Below are 18,769 nucleotides of genomic sequence, written 5' to 3' on the forward strand. Positions count from 1 at the left end.
GCACATTGTGCACATGTACCCTAAAACTTAAAGTATAATAAAAAATAAAAATAATCCTACTTATAATTTAAAAAAAAGATACACCAAAGAAACTATACAGATGTTCCCTAACAATATAAAACTTTAACAATGAAGTTAAACTGTATAGCAAAAGCCAAGTATGACAATACACATGAATAATTTATAAAATAAGCCTTTAAATCCTAGAAAACTAAAGTGGGGAGATCTTACTAAGGGGTAACATACATAAAATGAGGACTAAAAGCAAGGAACAATCCTTAACATTTTCCCAATGTACTGACTAAACCTCAAAAGACAACTTAGGAAAATGATTAACATGTAGTTTTTATTTTTTCCTAGCCAATTCAGTTCTACTTAGATACATCTGGTTACCAATCAATACATATATAGATTAGAGTATTTTTTTTCTTTCTACTCAGTTACTACCATTTTTTTCTTTTTCATCTTTTCCCTAATTTTTCCCCTGGTCTGATGAGTTGAACTCAAAAGGTTTGGCACCTAAAATGATTATCAATGCTTATGGGAATAGCACTAGAGAAGTGCAATCCTACAAAAGACGAATTTTTAACAGAGGTGGCTTGACAAAGTTAAGCATTCATTCTCAAGATGACAATGTCTCCCATGTTAGTCACAAGGTTAATGACTGCTCTTGGGTAGATCCCATGACCCTGCATGATACTGTAATGCTTCCTGGTGAGGTATTGCAGAGCTATGTCACACACACCCATGAAAGCTTTCAATAAATGCAAAGCATCGTTTTAAACCGTTTCAGTAGAATAAATTTAAAAAAATCACATTTCTCTTGGCTTGCTTTGCTTCTTGAGCTGGCTTGAAGTGCTGCTGGTGATATAGAAGACACAAGAGTTAGTTAGCGGCTACTCCAAGCTCCTTAGACTTCAGCACATTCCATTCTTCAAGCCTCAGCACTTTTTTTTTGCAGCAATTATGGTATTCTTCATTAGCATTGCCACTGTCATAGGGCCAACACCTCCAGAAACTGGAGTGATATAACTGGCTTTTTGCCTAACTCCTTTAAAATCCACATTTCCAACCAACTTAGGTTTAGCAGTTATAGGACCTTGAACTGTAACTATTCCCACATCAATGACTATTGCTTCTTCCTTGTTCATATTTGCTGTGATCAGATTTGGAACACCTGCAACAGATATTACAGTATCTGCAAGAATTGTATGTTTCCTCAACTGCTCTTTGGGGGTATATCAATGAGATATTATAACAGTGGCATCACGTCCGTGACATTCATGCACCCCATCTGTGTGCAGTGACATTGCAATGGACATTACAAAATTTTTTGACGTTCCAGCCACAACCACATTCTTCCCTAGGGTTGGAATGCCAGTTTGCTTAATTATTTCCCACACACCGCATGGAGTAGCTGGTATATGGAATACTGGTCCAGATACATTCGCCCTACATTAATTACATGAAAGCCATCAACATCCTTATCTGGAAAAACAGAATTGCAGATCTTTCTCTCATCAATGTGCTCTTGAAGAGGCAGGTGGAGAAGGAGGCCATCTACATTACCATCATTATTCAGTTTATTGATTAAATCCAACAATTCTTCCTCTGAAATTGAAGCTGGTTTCACAATTGTCTCATTATTGATTCCCACATCTGCAGCTGCCCTGGTTTTGTTGAGGATATGGGAGTGACTTGCAGGAGTTTTGCTGCCCAGAGCCATGCTCAGGCATGGCCGTTTGTTGCCAGAGGCCAGCTACTCCTTCACCTCCTGCCACACTTCCTGCTTGATCCACTGGGCCAGTTTCCTGACAACAGCTTCATTTAATTGGCAATGGGTTCTTCCCAAGAACCCCACTGCTTCATCCAAAGCTGACAGACCAAGAGTGAGTATCTGACGGCAAACGCAACAATTTTTAGGTTGGCAGCTGTTCAGTTGGTGCAAAAGCTTAGCTTAGAAGAGCAGTGAGAGTTACCGGAACCAGTAAGAGCTCGTCCCTGAGGGAGTTCAAAGGAACTGCCGCGAGGTGGAAAGGGCGAGGACAGAGGCGGCAGCTCTGAGCGGGCTGGATCAGAGGGCGGCCAACGCTGACATGAGGGAAGTCGCAGCCATAGCCCACGCCGGTGCCCGCTCTGGGCTGCCAGTGAAGGAACTAAATAAAGTTTTGTTGAAGGAAGATAGATACGTTTCATTTATGGAAATGAAGGTGGAATTTTTTACAATAATTAAGTTCCGAAGAAAAGTAGTATTAATGGGATTAGCCGTGACACAGTCTCCCAGGAGGGGGCAACACGTTGGGAATCAGAAGTAGCTGGGCAAATGCTTTTCAACTTTTTTGCCTTTGTGTCCCAGCCTGGTCAAAGTTCTGAAAAACATCCATTTTAAACTAAATTTCAACTAGTTATGAAATGATTAAACACCTTTTTTAAAATATTCTGACTTGGTGCCTAAGTATTCGATTTTTTTTCTGTAACATACCTAAATTTAAGAATATGTAATAATAATAAATTACTGAAAAGTTACTACCCTCTATGTAAATTTTTTTAATTGCTGAAAATGATTTCTTTTGAATTTCATTGACATCCTCATGTTTTGAAAATTGCAGGATTTGTTGTGCAAACCCGCAGTTCATGGTATTCTTACATTTTATGATTTTATGAATGCCCATTCTGTTCCCATGGAAACTTTCAGTTTTTATCTTCTAGATATTTTTAAAGCGCGTTATTTATATTGAAGGTTTTCTTATCTATAAAGTTCCAATCCAACAAATGTATTGTTTTTCTAAGTGCAAGCTCTTTTGCAAATGGTTTTGTCTCTGTCTTATTTTGGGTAACCTTCTTTTTATACTCTACAGTTGTCATATATTTGTTGACATACGGTCAGATAGAGCAGCCAAGGGTTGGTGCCCCTTAGCAGCATCTTGCAATCCTGTCTCCTTTATTAATAGCTAAGCTTACTTTTTCCACTCACTTTTTCCTTTTCTTACTCTGAAACATATACATTTCCAGAAGAGTTCATGAAAATGTATTGTAGTTTAATGAGTGCTTATAAAACAAACACTTGTGTAACCTAAGTCAAAAAGTAAAACTGGCAGCATTCCAAAACACATATCTAGTCTATTCATGCCGTTCCCTAATTACAGTTCTATCCCTCCACCCTGGAGGTATCCCTATGTCTTAATCAATTTTGTGCTGATAGAACATCTCAGAATGTATTGGTTCATGTTTCTGGAGGTAATCCATACTATAATATTTGGCTATATACTAAAATATTTGGCTATATCATTTTCTTTTTAATATACTCTCCCATTATATGAATATTTCATAATTCATGCATGCTACTATAAGTGAACATTGAGGATGTTGACAGTTTTTGGTTACTGTAAACAATGCTGCTACAAATGCATGTGTGTGGATGTATTTAGGATAAATGGTGAGTTGCATACCTTAACATTTTCCTGGTGAAACACCTCAACATTTTCCTGGTGAAACACCTCTTGGATTTTAAAACCCAAACTTTAGAATGTAGGTGTCTTTGCAATATATTACTTGCTGATGTCTTACACACACAAAAAAATGTATATTCATGCCCCCAAAGCTCAATACTACATTTTAAACAAAACAATGTGTGTGTGTTGTGAAAAAAGGAAGGTGGGGATGAGTGAAATCTTGAGTTCTATTTTAAATAGAATTAAGTATAAATGCTGTGAAAGGTACAGCTGAGAATCAATAAAGGCCATAGTACTGTGGTTACTGTATACAAAGCAACCATTTAATGAACATTTAAATCTTTTTACATCCAAACATGATTGGTTGTTATATATAGGCATTTTACTGTGAATTAGTTCTGTTTTAGAAAATTGGTTGAAGTTTTGAGTTGATATATAAAACATTATAATTTTTCTCATTTGAAATATTGAGAAATTGGTTCTCAATTAGCACTTATAGATGCCTAATTTACAGCAGTAGATTTCTGATTTTAAGTGGAGTATCCTGAAATTGAAAAATGCTAAACCTAAAATGGAAATGCTGGGTCATAGATTGTGTATATCTTTACCTTGGCTAGACAATGGCACATTGTTTTCCAAAGAGGTGGTACAAATATTCCCCTCAGGTGTGTACGAGAATTCCATTATATCGTCACCTGTTAACCAATTTTCCTAATATTTGAGAAAAAGTTATGTATTACAGAAGAAAACCAGTTATAAAATATGCAAGAAATTATAGAAAATGTAATTTTACAGGCCCAAATGATATGATTAGATTAAGGGGAAAATATTAATTGGTGTCAAAACCATTAAGTAAATGATTGATGAGAAACTGGTCATTGGTTAATTGTTAAAAAAAAAAAAACCCTAATAGATTACTTTTTAATCACAAGGAAAAAAGCTTATCTGTAGAGTGGATGGGAAAAACAAAATAACTTAGTGTAAGAATTTATCAATCATAGTGCCACCAATGATGGTTAACCAGATATTATGTGACTTTGGGTATGATGCTACATGAAGTATACACCATCACTTTAATTGTTATTGGCAAAAATAATTTAAATTTATTAAGCTTCTAACATAATATACAATACAGAATATAGACTATAGACAGGAAATACAGGATACAGGTTAAGAAGTTCAATAATAGTACAGCAAAGCAACTAGACAAATTCAGGAATATTCTACAGAATGTAATTGGCTTGGGTTTTTTAAAAAGTTAGTATTATGAAAAAGAGATTGTAATCAATTATAAGAAATTTAACAAATATAAAAGCCAGATGCAAGATTGGATCCCACATTTGATACTTGAATGGACAAATGAACTGTATGTAATATTTTTTGGTCAACTGGGAGAATTTTGAACATAGTGTCAGCAGTAGATGAGATAAAATGTACTGAAAGAGAAAGTTACTAAAAAAACAAAACCAGATTGAGGAATGGTATGTACAATAAAATTTTATATTGATGTAAAACTAGAATGAGGTGTGTGTGTGTGTGTGTGTGTGTATGTGTGTGTATGTGTATAAAGACGTGGAAAGGTAAACATTAAGGTGATGAGCATTGGTGGACACTGATGGTAATTAAATTGACTTAATTAAATTCAAAAATTTCCTATAGTGCACATGTGCTGCTTCTGTAACTATACTTTTTAAAAGTACAAACAAGATAATAAAAAGTTAACCAATTTAACAGATTACTTTTTGTCAACTGATTACTTTTTAATGGAGTGTATTTCCTGCTAAGAATTAAGATATAAAAGAAAAATATTTTTGGCCTAATAATAATTCTATGCATGACTAGCATTTCATATGCTAGATAATCTTCCTGGAAATAATGATTGCCTTGATTGTTATTATAAAGACTACTCCATAGGGTCATAAATCATCTAGTGTCCTCATCTTCTTTCCTGATTATGTGCATTTTAGTATGAATCTTAAAATAGGTAAAATGTTTCTTTCTCTATTCTAGCATTTTACAGTTTTGGTTCTATCATTTTCTTCTCTGTTATATTATGTTTAGTTTATTAAAGGAAGAAATAGATTGATTAAAATAAATTACAAAGAATTTATGTGCAGATGGCTGTCAATAATTCTGAATAGGTTTTTTACACTCTTACTTATTTCATTTTATAAATATGTATTTTCAAAAACATGCACGTCTTCTTCCTACTATATTTTCAAAGCCTGGATCATAATTTCTCAGTTCTATACCCCAAAGTAATAAGAGCCATTTGTGACAAACCCACAGCTAACATCATACTAAACAGGCAAAATCTCGAAGCATTCCCCTTGAGAATGCATACAAGACAAGGATGCCCACTCTCATCACTTCTATTCAACATAGTATGGAAGTCCTAGCCAGAGCAATCAGGCAAGAGAAAGAAATGAAAGGCATCCAAATAGGAAGAGAGGAGGTAAAATTATTTCCCTTTATAGATGATATATAATTCTAGACCTAAAAAACTCCATCCCATAGTCTCTGCCCAAAGGCTCTTAGAACTGACAAATAACATCAGTAATGTTTCAGGATACAAAAATCAATGTATAAAAATTAGTAGCATTGCTATACACCAGTAATGTCCAAACTGAGAGCCAAATCAAGAACATAATGCCATTCACAGTAGCCACAAAATAGATAAAGTACCTAGGAATATAGCTAACAAGGGAGGTGAAAGAGCTCTACAATGCAAATCAAGAAACACTGCTGAAAGAAACCAGAGATAGTACAAACAAATGGAAAATCAATATTGTTAAAATGACCATACTGTCCAAAGCAATGTACAGGTTCAGTGTTATTCTTATCAAACCACTAATGACATTTTTCACAGAATTAAAAAAAAAAAACTATTCTAAAATTCATATGGAACCAAAAAAATAAGCCTGAATAGCCAAAGCAATCCTAAGCAGAAAGAACAAAGCCAGAGGCATCACATTACCCAACTTCGAACTATACTACAAGACTACAGTAACCAAAACAGCATGGTACTGGTAAGAAAATAGACACATAAAACCAACGGAACAGGCTAGAAAACCCAGAAATAAAGCCACACACATACAACCATCTGATCCTCAACAAAACTGACAATAACAAGCAATGGGAAAAGGACTCCTTATTCAATACATAGTGCTGGATAACTGGCTAGCCATAAATAGAAGATTGAAACTGGACCCCTTTCTTTCACCATATACAAAATTCAACTCAAAATGCATTAAAGACTTAAATGTAAGACCAAAAACTATAAAAACCCCAAGAAGAAAACCTAGGAAATCTCATTCTGGTCATAGGCCTTGGCAAAGATTTCATGATGAAGACTCCAAAAGCAGTTTCAGCAAAACCAAAAGTTGACAAGTGGGACTTAATTAAACTAAAGAGTTACTGCACAGCAAAAGAAACTATCAGCTAAGTAAACAGACAACCTACAAAGTGGGAAAAAATATTTTTGAACTATACATCTGACAAAGATCTAATATCTTGCATTTATTAGGCACTTAAACAATAAGCAAAAACCAAACCAAACTCATTGAAAAATGGGCAAAGGACATGAACAGACACTTCTCAAAAGACAACAAAAGCACCCAACACGCATATTTAAAATGTTCCTCCTTACTAATCATTACAGAAAGGCAAATCAAAACCACAATGAGATATTATCTCACAACAATCAGAATGGCTATTATTAAAACAGGCTCATGCCTATAATCCCAATACTTTGGAATGCTGAGGCTAGAGGATTGCTTGAGCCCAGGGGTTTGAGACCAGTCTGGGCAACATGGTGAGATCCTGTTTCTACAAAAAATAATTTAAAAAACTAGCCAGATATCATGGTGCATGTCTGAGGTCCCAGCTACTCAGGAGGCTGAGTGGGGAAGATTGCTTGAACCCATGAGGTTGAGGCTGCAGTGAGTTGTGTTCACGCTGCTGCACTCCACCCTGAGTGAGAAAGCGAGATGCTGTCAAAAAAAAAAAAAAAAAGAAAAAGAAAAAAGCAAAAATAACAGATGTTGGCAAGATTTCAGAGAAAAAAGAACCCTTATACACTGTTGGTGAGAATGTAAATTAGTTCAACCACTGTGGAAAGCAGTTGGGCAATTTCTCAAAGAACTTAAAACAGGACTATCATTTGATCCAGCAATCCCATTACTTTTTACACATTCAATCTTTTGTTGCTATTGTCATTCTTTTTACTTTTACATATGCTATTAATATGTAATGGGTTGATAATGGGTTAAAGCTAATATTTTTGCTTTAAATAGCTGATTATCTTTTAGACCCATTAAAATATAGCCATTTCTGCATGAAAAATTTTCTTTAACATTTATATAGTATATAAACCTGTTGGCAATGAATTCTCCTAGTTTTTGTTTATTTTAGAAAGTCTTTATTTTTCTATTTGAAAGATATTATTACTAGGGATAGAATTCTGGGTTGAGAATTTTTCTTTTTCAGCACCGTAAAGCTAGACTAGTGTCTTCTGGCTTGCATCATCCCTTTAATTGTTATCTTTCTTTCTCTATATGTATGTATCCTCCTTTTTCTTTTGTTGTCTCAACATTTCTTCTTTGTCTTTCGCTTTCAGCAGTTTGAAGATGGTATCATTGGTCTGGGGTGTGTACGTTTGTGTAATTATCTTTCCTGCTGTTCTCTGTGCTTCTTGAAACTGTGGTTTGGTGTCTGTCATCAATTTTGGAGAATTCTTGGCCTTTTTCCTTCAAGTATTTCTGTTGCCTTTTTCTCTACTTCTGTTTCTAGAATTTCAATTACATGTATGTTAGATGGTTTCATATTGTTCCACAGCTCTTGGATGCTCTTTTTTTGTTTATTTGTTTGTTTTTTTTGTTTTTTTTTGGATGTTTTTTTTCCCAAGTATGTTTTTCTCTTTGTGTTTCAGTCTGAGTAATATCTATCAATCTATTTTTAAGTTTACTAATTCTTTTGCTAGATTCCTCTAAGTCTACTAATGACTCAGTTGAAGGCATGCTTTGTCACTGTTATTGTGCTATTTGTTTCTAACATTTCCATTTGATTCATTCTTGTTGTTTCCATCCTTCTATTGAAATTACCTGCCTGATCCTGCATGTTGTTTACCTTCTCCCTTAGAACTTTAAAATATATTAATCATATTTATTTTAAATTTCCTGTCATTTAGTTTCAACATCTGCATCATATCTGAATCTGGTTCTGATGATTGCTTTTTTCTTAGTAGTGTGTGTATGCATGTGTGTTTTATTTTCCTTACTTTTTGTATTCCTCATCATTTTTTGTTAAATACTAGTCATGTTATGTAGGAAAGAATGGTTTTTATTTCTGGAAGTGGGTGTATCTTTTTTTTCTGTTAGGCCTTTAGTGTCAGGGATTGAGTAAATCTATTTAGGAGGCAGGCTGAGTTTGAAGTATGTTTCTGCTATGGCCCCAGTGCCATTCTGCAGTAGCTGCAGTTCCTACCTTCAGGCCAGTGCCCTAAGAGTTGATTCTTAGGACTCTTGCCAGTCTTTTTCATGAGTGCTGGTGGGGTCTATGGAGAAAAGGTGAGAACTTTATCTTCATCTGCAATCCCTAGGACTCTATGGTCTCTCACTAGCCCAAAGTTAGCTTCTATTAATTTATTAACAATTCTAGCTGAATTATTCTTACTAACATCTGGCTTCATCTGCCCTAGGGAAGCAAGTGCTTACATCTCATCTCTTCCTGCTGGAATTGTCTTTCCATAGAGTTAAGACTAATTAATTGATGTATGAGTTCAGCTCTTTGATTTAAAAATTTTCCCAGCATATGTTGTTAGAATGAGATCTCTCTAATCTACAGTAGAAGCCAGAGTTTATTAGACTCCATTGTTGCTTTGTTATACTGAAGCAAGAGATCTAAAGTAAGTTTGCTCAATAGAAAGAATATTGTGTGTATTAATGGGAGACTGGTTAACTATATTAGGGTATATATGGTATATAGTTCTATTACTAATCTTATTTTACAGAGGAGAAAATAAGGCTCAGAAGGGCTAAAAATTGTACAGAACCATTCAATAGTAAGTAATAAGCTGGTACCTCACTATACTATACTATACTACTTTTCTTATTATTAGCTTTTAAAAACTTGTGGCAAAATATTCATAATGTAAAATGTAACATCTTAACCATTGTTAAGTGTATAGTTTAGCAGTGTTACCTACATTCACATTTTATAAACTTTTTTGATCTGGACACTACAATTAAACTTAGTGTGTTAGGCTGTTTTTGCATTGTTATAAAATAATACCTGAATCTGGGTAATTTATAAAGAAAAGAGATTTAAATGGCTCATGGTTCTGCAGGCTGTATGAGAAGCATGGTGCCAGCATCTGCTTGGCTTCTAATGAGGCCTCAAGAAGCTTACAATCATGGTGGAAGGAGATGAAGACACAGCATGTCACATGGTGAGAGTGGGAGCAAGAAAGAGAGAGGGGAGAGGTTCCATGCTCTTTGAAATAACCAGATCTCACATGAACTACAAGAATGAAAACTCACTCATCACCAAGGGGACAGTGCTAAGCCATTCATGGTGGATTTGTTTTTATGGTTCAAACAGTTTCCACCAGGCCCCACATCCAACTTTGGGGATTACTTTTCAACTTGAGATTTGGAGGGGAAAAATGTCCAAACTATGTCATTCATCCCCTGACCCACCAAATATCATGTCCTGCTCACATTTCAAAATAGAATCATGCCTTTGAAATAGTCTCCCAAAGTCTTAACTTGTTCCAGACTTAACTTAAAAGTTCCAAAGTTCAAATCCAAAGTTTCATCTGAGACTCAAGGCCAAGTTCCTTCCACTGATGAACCTATAAAATCAAATACAAATCAAAGAAATTACTTTCTTCCAATATAGGATGGTATTATAGGCATTGGGTAAACATTTCCATTCCAAAAGGGAGAAATTGGCCAAAAAGAAAGGGGTAATAAGCCCCATGCAAGTCTGGAACCCAGCAGGGCAGGCATTAAATCTTAAAGCTCCAAAATAATCTCCTTTGATCCCATGTCCTGCATCCAGAGCACACTGGTGCAAGGGGTGGGTTCCCAAGGCCTTGGGCAGCTCTGCTTCTGTGGCTTTGCAGGGTGGAGCCCCTGTGGATGCTGTCATGAATTGGAGGTGTGTACCTGCAAGTTTTCCAGGCTCAGGATACAAGCTGCCCATGACTAACATTCTGGAGTCTGAAGGGCAGTGGCCTCCTTTCCACAGCTCCAGTAGGCCATGTCTGTGTGGGGGCTCCAGCTCCACATTTCCTCTTCACACTGCCCTAGTAGAAATTCTCAGGGAGAGATCCAGCCCTGTAACAGGATTCGCATCCTGTGAAATCTAGGAGAAAGCTGTCAAGCCTCCTTCATGCCCGCATTCTGTGTGCCTGCCACTTAACACTATATGGAAGCTAGTAAATCTTATGGCTCGTGACCTTCAAAGCTGTGGCTCAAGATGTACCTGGGTCCTGTTGAGCCAAGACTGGAGCTAGAGCTGCTGGGATGTGGGGAGCAGTGTTCTAAGACTGAGCAGAGCAATGGGGCCCTGGATCTGGCCCCCCAAACCATTCTTTCCTCCTAGGCCTATAAACCTGTGATGTGAGGGGCTGCCTTGAAGACTCCTGCAGTGCCTTTGAAGTCTTTTTCCCATTGGTCTTAGATACGAGCACTTGGCTCCCTTTTAGTCATACTAATATCTCTAGCAAGTGGTTCCTCCACAGCCTGCTTGTATTCCTCTCCTGAAAATGCTTCTTTTTTCTCTGCCACATGGCTAGCTTGCAAGTTTTCCAGAGTTTTACCCTCTGCTTCCCTTTTAAATATGTTTCAACTTTAAGTCATTTATTTGTTCCTGTATCTGATTGCAGGCTGTTAGAAGCAGCCAGACTAACTTTTGGACATTTTGCTGCTTAAAAATTTCTTCTGCCAGTTACTCTGTCATCACTCTTAAGTGCAAACTGCCACAGATCCCTAGAGCCTGGACACAAGGCAACCAAGATCTTTGCTAACGCAAAACAAGTGTGACCTTTGCTCAAGTTCCTAATAAATTTCTCTTTTCCATCTGAGACCTCCTTAGCTTGGCCTTCACTGTCCATATTTCTCAAAAAACTCCTGACTTCAGGTGATCTGCCTACCTCAGTCTCCCAAAGTGCTGGGATTACAGGCGTGAACCACCACGCCTGGTCGCTGTCCATATTTCTATCAGAATTTTGGTTACAAGAATTTAATCATCCTCTAAAATATTCCAAACTTTTCCTCATCTTCTTTTCTTCTTCAGTGCCCTCCAAACTCTTCCAACCTCTGCCCATTGCTCAGCTCCAAAGCTGCTTCCACATTTTCTGGTATCTTTATAGTAATGCCCCACTTCTGGTACTAATTTTCTATATTAGTCTATTCTTGTTTCTCTATAAGGGAATAGTTAAAACTGGGTCATTTATAAAGAAAATAGGCTTAATTAGCACACAGTTCTGCAGTCTGAATGAGAAACATAGTGCCAACATCTGCTTGGCTTCTGGTGAGGGCCTCAGGAAGCTTACTATCATGGCCTAAGGTGATGGGAAGCCAGCATGTCACATGGCGAGAGTGGAAGCAAGATAGAGATGGGGAGATGCCATGCTCTTTTAAACAACCACATCTCTTTTGAACTATAAGAGCAAGAGCTCATTCATCACCACTTTGTAAAGGGGATGGCATAAAACCATTTATGAGGGATCTACTCCCATGAAAAAAACATCTTGCACCAGGTCACACCTCCAACATTGGAGTTTATATTTCAACATGAGGTTTGGAGGGAACAAACATTCAAACTATATTACTTAGAAAATTATACAAGTACTAAAAACTCAATAACAAACACATTGTTTAAAAAAGTGTGAAATGAAAAAAATATAGAAAGAAGAAAACAGAAAAGCGTTTATAATCTCTAAACCCAGATGGAACCACTTTAAACATTTTGGTAAGTGGTTTTTTTAGGGTTCTTTCTAAATATTTAAGTTTGTATGCATTTCTTAAGTAGCATTCTGAAAATAACTTTTGAATGACACTTTGTTTAACCTACTAAACTTCAACTGATACTGTGTTAGATTGTGTTGGCTTTATTTAGTGGCCAAGTTTTTCTCATATATAATCTGTAGACACCTAACTTTCCCAAATTTTTTCTTTCAAAATGAAATAAACATATATTTTTATTAATTAAAAAAACTTAAGCTCAAGTCTTTTACATTTATTTTTATTTGATTTAAATTTGTGGACTTTGACCAAGATTCCAAACTCCTGAGTTTACTTTTAATCTTCATTCCATCATACATCATGCTTCTATTCTCGGAACTTGGTGTTGAGGGCAAAGCCCTCTTGACACATTCCATGAGAGCCTTAATTCTATTGGGATAAATGTATTGATCCTCTTAAGCAGACATCAGCGATTTTTTTTTTGTAAAACGCTAGATGGTAAATTTTTTCAGCCTTGTAGACTGTGTAGTCTTTTTACAGGCAATGCATAAATGAGCATTAATGTTTTGCAATAAACCTTTATTTCAAAAAGTTTAAGCAGTGCCTGGATTTTGCCCGTGTCTTAGTTTGTGGCCCACTACTCTCAAGGTAAGATTGGTTAATCGGTGTGAATCTGCATAATAGTGTTGCCATCCAGACAGCCAAAAGTCATAGAACTCTCTCAAATTGTTGGATTAAAGTCTTCAGGTAGGATTGTGTTCTTCAGTACTCCAGAGGTCTTATTGCTTCTCATTATTAAAAGGTGACGATCTATCCACATTTCTTTTGTCTCTGCCTTTATCACTTATTTCTACCCAGTGTTAATTATGTTGCTTGAAGTAGCACAGCTATAGCGCACAATCATATCTACCACTAATTATGTTATTAAAATTCTCAAAACTATACCCCCTCATTAACTGTGTGTTAGCATATGTTTAACAATCACCTCTCAGGAAAAAACAAACAAACCTTGATTTGTAGTGTTTGATGATATCTGTGGTTCAACCACTCCCAACATGGCCAGTTTCAAACTACCAACATGACATCACTCAATGTGGAGGTAGGAAGAGATGAACGCAATGGCTTTCCTGAGCCAGTGCAAATTGGTGCCAGCATACCACTGTCAAGCTCAGCAGGTCCCCTGGCATGGCTAGGACGTGTCCTTGGCTTGTTGTTACTATTTCTATTTCTAGAAACTACAACTTTAAATTCTGAGGCTTTCTATTATCCAGGAAGTCTGCAACAACATGCTTCACCTTTCTGCTAAAGTGTATCCTCTCTTATTGCTAAAGACTTCAAGTACATTTAAAATGACCCTATGCCCTTCATAGACTTTCGGCTTTCAAAAATACCACCAGAGGCTTAATTATAACAATTTGTGATAAGCCTACATGAATCAATCTAAAGACAAAACAAAACAAAGAGATGCATCAATCTATTTTGCAGTTAAAACTTGTTTGTAATAGCCAGGAGTAGGTCAGTCTGTCCTAACCTGGGGGCTTAGTGCAAACTTAATATAGGGACAGTCTTAAGAGTCTTAAGATCAGATCTTAAATTTCAGCCAGTCAACAAATCGATATATTTAATTAGATTGCAATTCTGGTCAACTGTATTAAAATTTAAATAAAAATGTAAAAAAAAAAAGAAATTTTACATACTAAAAAAAAAAAAAGAAACCTCCTCCAGTGATTCTTTTTAAGTTGTGTATTTCTCCCTTGAATTGGATTCTTTTTACTTCGTGTATTTTGGGGCTCTGTTATCACTTGCATACATGTTTATAATTGTTATGCCTTTCTAATGGATTGACTCTTACCATTATAAAATGCCCTTTGGTGTAACAACAACAACAACAAAAAGTCTTAAGAGTTATTTTAATTCCAGTCTTTTTAGGGAATGAAGAGACTGAGCCACTCATGGTAATGTTAAAGTAAAAAGCTTTGGGGGGTATGTGTTAAATAAAAATATTACACAATCTATTCATCAAGACTTTTGACTGAGAACTAAAATACTAAGAGACAAGGTTCATAGAAAGTCTCCAGTATATATTCAGGATAACATTTGGAATGATGAATTTTAGTGAGCAAACATATAGGTTAATACTTTCTTGTGTTATCATTTCTCCATATTCCAGGATGAAATGAATAAAAAAGGATAGAACGAATCTTGAAGTTAGTTTCTCATTCCTTACTCCCTTTTCTTTAATCTCCATATAGCATACTATCACCAATTTATCAACATTCTTCTAAAGGAGGAAATTGGAACATAAAACACATCCTTATGATAAATAAAATCATACAGGCAGGAGTTGTACATTATTTAAACTTTCTTAGGGATTGTGATTCCAAAACATTCCTAAGTGAACTATTATTGCTATTAATCACCTTTATAGACAATCAATTATGTTTTATGGTTTTTTGTGCCAAATGTATGCATCGCTTTCTCTGTGAATTAAAGAGCATTTACTTAGATTTATCCAATAGCATAAATATATGAGAACCATTTTAGGTTACACTTTAGCTACCTGTGTATTTTTTTTTGTTTCTTTTAACCCAAGTATTTTTTTGAGATAAAAAGAATATATGCTCATTATTAAACAATTTGAAAATATAGACAAGATTTATAAATAAAACTGAACAATCAACTGTAACCCTAACACTTGTAGAGAACTACTGCTAACATTCATAGTATGTCATTTAGATCTTTTCTATACACATAAATATTATTAAAAATTGGAAATACACTCTCTATACAGTTTCAAATACTAACGTCCTCACTAGATATATATAAGAGCCTTTCCCTGTACTGTAAAATATTTCAATTCTGTAATTTTTATCTGCTGAGTCATAGTCTATCATATGGATACTTCATAACTTAATACTATATCATTACAATTCCTCAATCCTGTATATATAATTTAAAATCCAAATAGCTATGAAAAGTATCTTTGTAACTCATTTGGTGGCACCTGAGCTGGTTTATTTAATTTGGTGGCAAGATTCAACTGAACTGATTTGAGGCTATTAGCTAATTTATCCCAGTTAGAGTGAGATATTTCACAACAAAAATATTAACAAGATTGATTATGAAGTATTGCCTAAACCTTCAGGGGTTCAGTATAGGCATTCTAAAATTTTTTTTTTAAATGGTAAATTAAAAAAAAAAAACCTTCCAACAGTCCAAAATAGAAGATTATGGATTTTTTGGTTTGGATTTTTTTCTTTTTATTGCTAATATTTCAAGGAACATTTATATGCAGAAATCTTTTGCATACTTTGTATTATTTCTATGAAGTATACTCTACTGAATAAAAAGAAAATATGTGAACGTTGTTAAGGCTATAGTTTTTCAATTATTTGCCAGAAATCTTTACCACCAGCAGTGTACGAAACTGCTCAGCCTATGGCATCCTCTCTTGGTTTAATAATTTAAAAATTTATTTGGTAGGTGTCTTCTAATTTCTTTTTTTTTTTTTTTTTGCTTTTTTAACATATATATATTTATTATACTTTAAGTTCTAGGGTACATGTGCACAACGTGCAGGTTAGTTACATGTGTATCCATGTGCCATGTTGGTGTGCTGCACCCATTAACTCGTCATTTACATTAGGTATTTCTCCTAATGCTATCCCTCCCCCCTCCTCCCACCCCACAACAGGCCTGGTGTGTGATGTTCCCCTTCCTGTGTCCATGTGTTCTCATTGTTCACTTCCCACCTATGAGTGAGAACATGAGGTGTTTGGTTTTTTGTCTTTGCAATAGTTTGCTGAGAATGATGGTTTCCAGCTTCATCTGTGTCCCTACAAAGGACATGAACTCATCATTTTTTATGGCTGCATAGTATTCCATGGTGTATATATGCCACATTTTCTTAATCCAGTCTATCATTGTTAGACATTTGGCTTGGTTCCAAGTCTTTGCTATTGTGAACAGTGCCGAAATAAACATATGTGTGCGTGTGTCTTTATAGCAGCATGATTTATAATCCTTTGGGTATATACCCAGTAATGGGATGGCTGGGTCAAATGGTATTTCTAGTTCTAGATCCCTGAGGAATTTCTACACTGTCTTCCACAATGGTTGAACTAGTTTGCAGTCCCACCAACAGTGTAAAAGTGTTCCTATTTCTCCACATCCTCTCCAGCACCTGTTGCTTCCTGACTTTTTAATGATTGCCATTCTAATTTCATTGCTGTTTTAATTTGCATATATTTGATGAATAATGAGCTTAAAATTTCTTTATATTTTTATCATATATCTGGATCACTTCTGTTGGTAGTCAGTCCTTTGCTCATTTTTCTATTGTGTTGCTAACATTGAAAAAAATTATTTATATAAATATTTATTTACAATATCATATCTATCTGTATTGTTGATGCCAAATAGTCTAATTTGCCTACTAATTCTCTTTGTGATAATTGATGTAGTCGAATTTATTGATTTTGCAATTATGTATTTTTTTGTTATTATTATACTTTAAATTCTGTAGTACCTGTGCAGTATGCACTGTTTTGTTACATAGGTATACACGTGCCATGGTGTTTTGCTGCACCCATCAACCCGTCATCTACATTAGGTAATTCTCCTAATGCTATCCTTCCCCTAGTCCCCCACCCCCTCAACAAGCCCTGATGTGTCCCCTCTCTGTGTCCATCTGTTCTCATTGTTCAACTCCCATTTATGAGTGAGATCATGTGGTGTTTGGTTTTCTGTTCTTGCATTAGTTTGCTGAGAATGATGGTTTCCAGCTTCATCCATGTCCCTGCAAAGGACGTGAACTCATCCTTTTTTATGGCTGCATAGTACTCCATGGTGTATATGTGCCTAATTTTCTTTCTCTAGTCTATCATTGATGGTATTTGTGTTGGTTCCGAGTCTTTGCTATTGTGAATAGTACCACAATAAACATACATGTGCACGTGTCTTTATAGTAGAATGATTTATAATCCTGTATTTTATTTTTAAAGGAGTGATACCTATGCTGTATACCATACTCTGTATTGTCTATATGATATAAATTAAATGAGTGTATAATTAATATCCTTTATATGCTAATTTTTGACTACCAAATTTGCTAAAATATGAAGGAGGGGTTATTATGCACTTCTAATACTGTCAACTTTATTTCTGTCAACTTTAGCATTTTCTGTCAACTTTAGCATTTTCTAATTTTCATATTTGCTATTGTGAGAGCATTATTCAGTAAACAAGTTTTTGTGATAGTCATCATTTTATTATGAATTGAAATGTTTTTCAACATAAAATGATTTTCCTTATATAACTCAAATTATTTACCTGAATTTTTTCTTGGTCTTTTCCTAAATGTCTTGGCCCATCATTTTTCTTTTAACTTATCTGTGCTATTTTGTTTAATTTTTTTTAGGCAAACGGATTTTGTGTTGAATTTAAGCCATTGCAATTGCTATGTCTGCTCATTACATTTCTCTTTGATTCTTTTGTTAATAATTATTTGATACTTCTCCTTTTCAGTTTTTAAAAATATGTCATATGTTTCTCCAGTATTTGTGATAGTAAATGCCCTATTTTAAAATTTTACTAGTGTTATATTTAAATTATATATTTTTTAGTTTTTAATTGTCAGACTCAATACTTAAATGTTATCATTTGAGTCCCCATGGTGTAAATCTCATTTATTTGGCCACATTTTATTTCCCTTCTGTTTATCATACCTCTGCCTATCATCACTGCTAATATAATTTCATATGTTCTTCTCATAATACAGCCTATCAGGACAGAGACAGTGAATAAAACTATCTAGTAAATAAAAAATAGTAAATCAAATAGTAAATAAATATAGTAACCCCCATTAGATAATATGAGGTTACTATTCATTTTAATTAGCAAATTTTATCCATGGCATTTGTAATAGTTTCTAACAATCAGCTTCCTGTCCATTTTAGTTTTGTGTCACTATCATTTTATATTTTTGTGTTTTTATAAGTATTTTACTTGGAAAATGGAAAAAGAGAACTTAGTCAATCTGATAATGTTAGCTGGATGCAAAGTAAAATCTTTTAAATTTACTTTACGCAGACTAAATAATTCACCTCCACTTCTTTAAATTAACTCTCTAGAGCTCAAAAAGTGATGTTAAATGTGGCAAGAGTTAGAGGGGTAGCTCAGCTAGGGTTGTAGTTATTTGTGGTAGTTGGTCATGTGTTATATTACAGGGACATAAGGGCTCACTCTGACGTCTTACTTATACTCTTGGGCTTTGGATCATCTTTCTTTCTGAGGGGGTGTCAGGAAATTTTCCTTTATGTCAGAAACAATTAGCTCCATGCTTTT

At 35.1% G+C, this 18,769-nt stretch overlaps 1 pseudogene; it reads right to left on the reverse strand.

The window, feature by feature from the left end:
* Positions 1–885: 885 nt before the first annotated feature.
* Positions 886–2,116, reverse strand: LOC116457006 (bifunctional methylenetetrahydrofolate dehydrogenase/cyclohydrolase, mitochondrial-like; annotated as a pseudogene).
* Positions 2,117–18,769: the final 16,653 nt, after the last annotated feature.

This window comes from Hylobates moloch, unplaced genomic scaffold (assembly GCF_009828535.3).
Source record: "Hylobates moloch isolate HMO894 unplaced genomic scaffold, HMol_V3 SCAFFOLD_17, whole genome shotgun sequence".
Classification (NCBI taxonomy): domain Eukaryota; kingdom Metazoa; phylum Chordata; class Mammalia; order Primates; family Hylobatidae; genus Hylobates; species Hylobates moloch.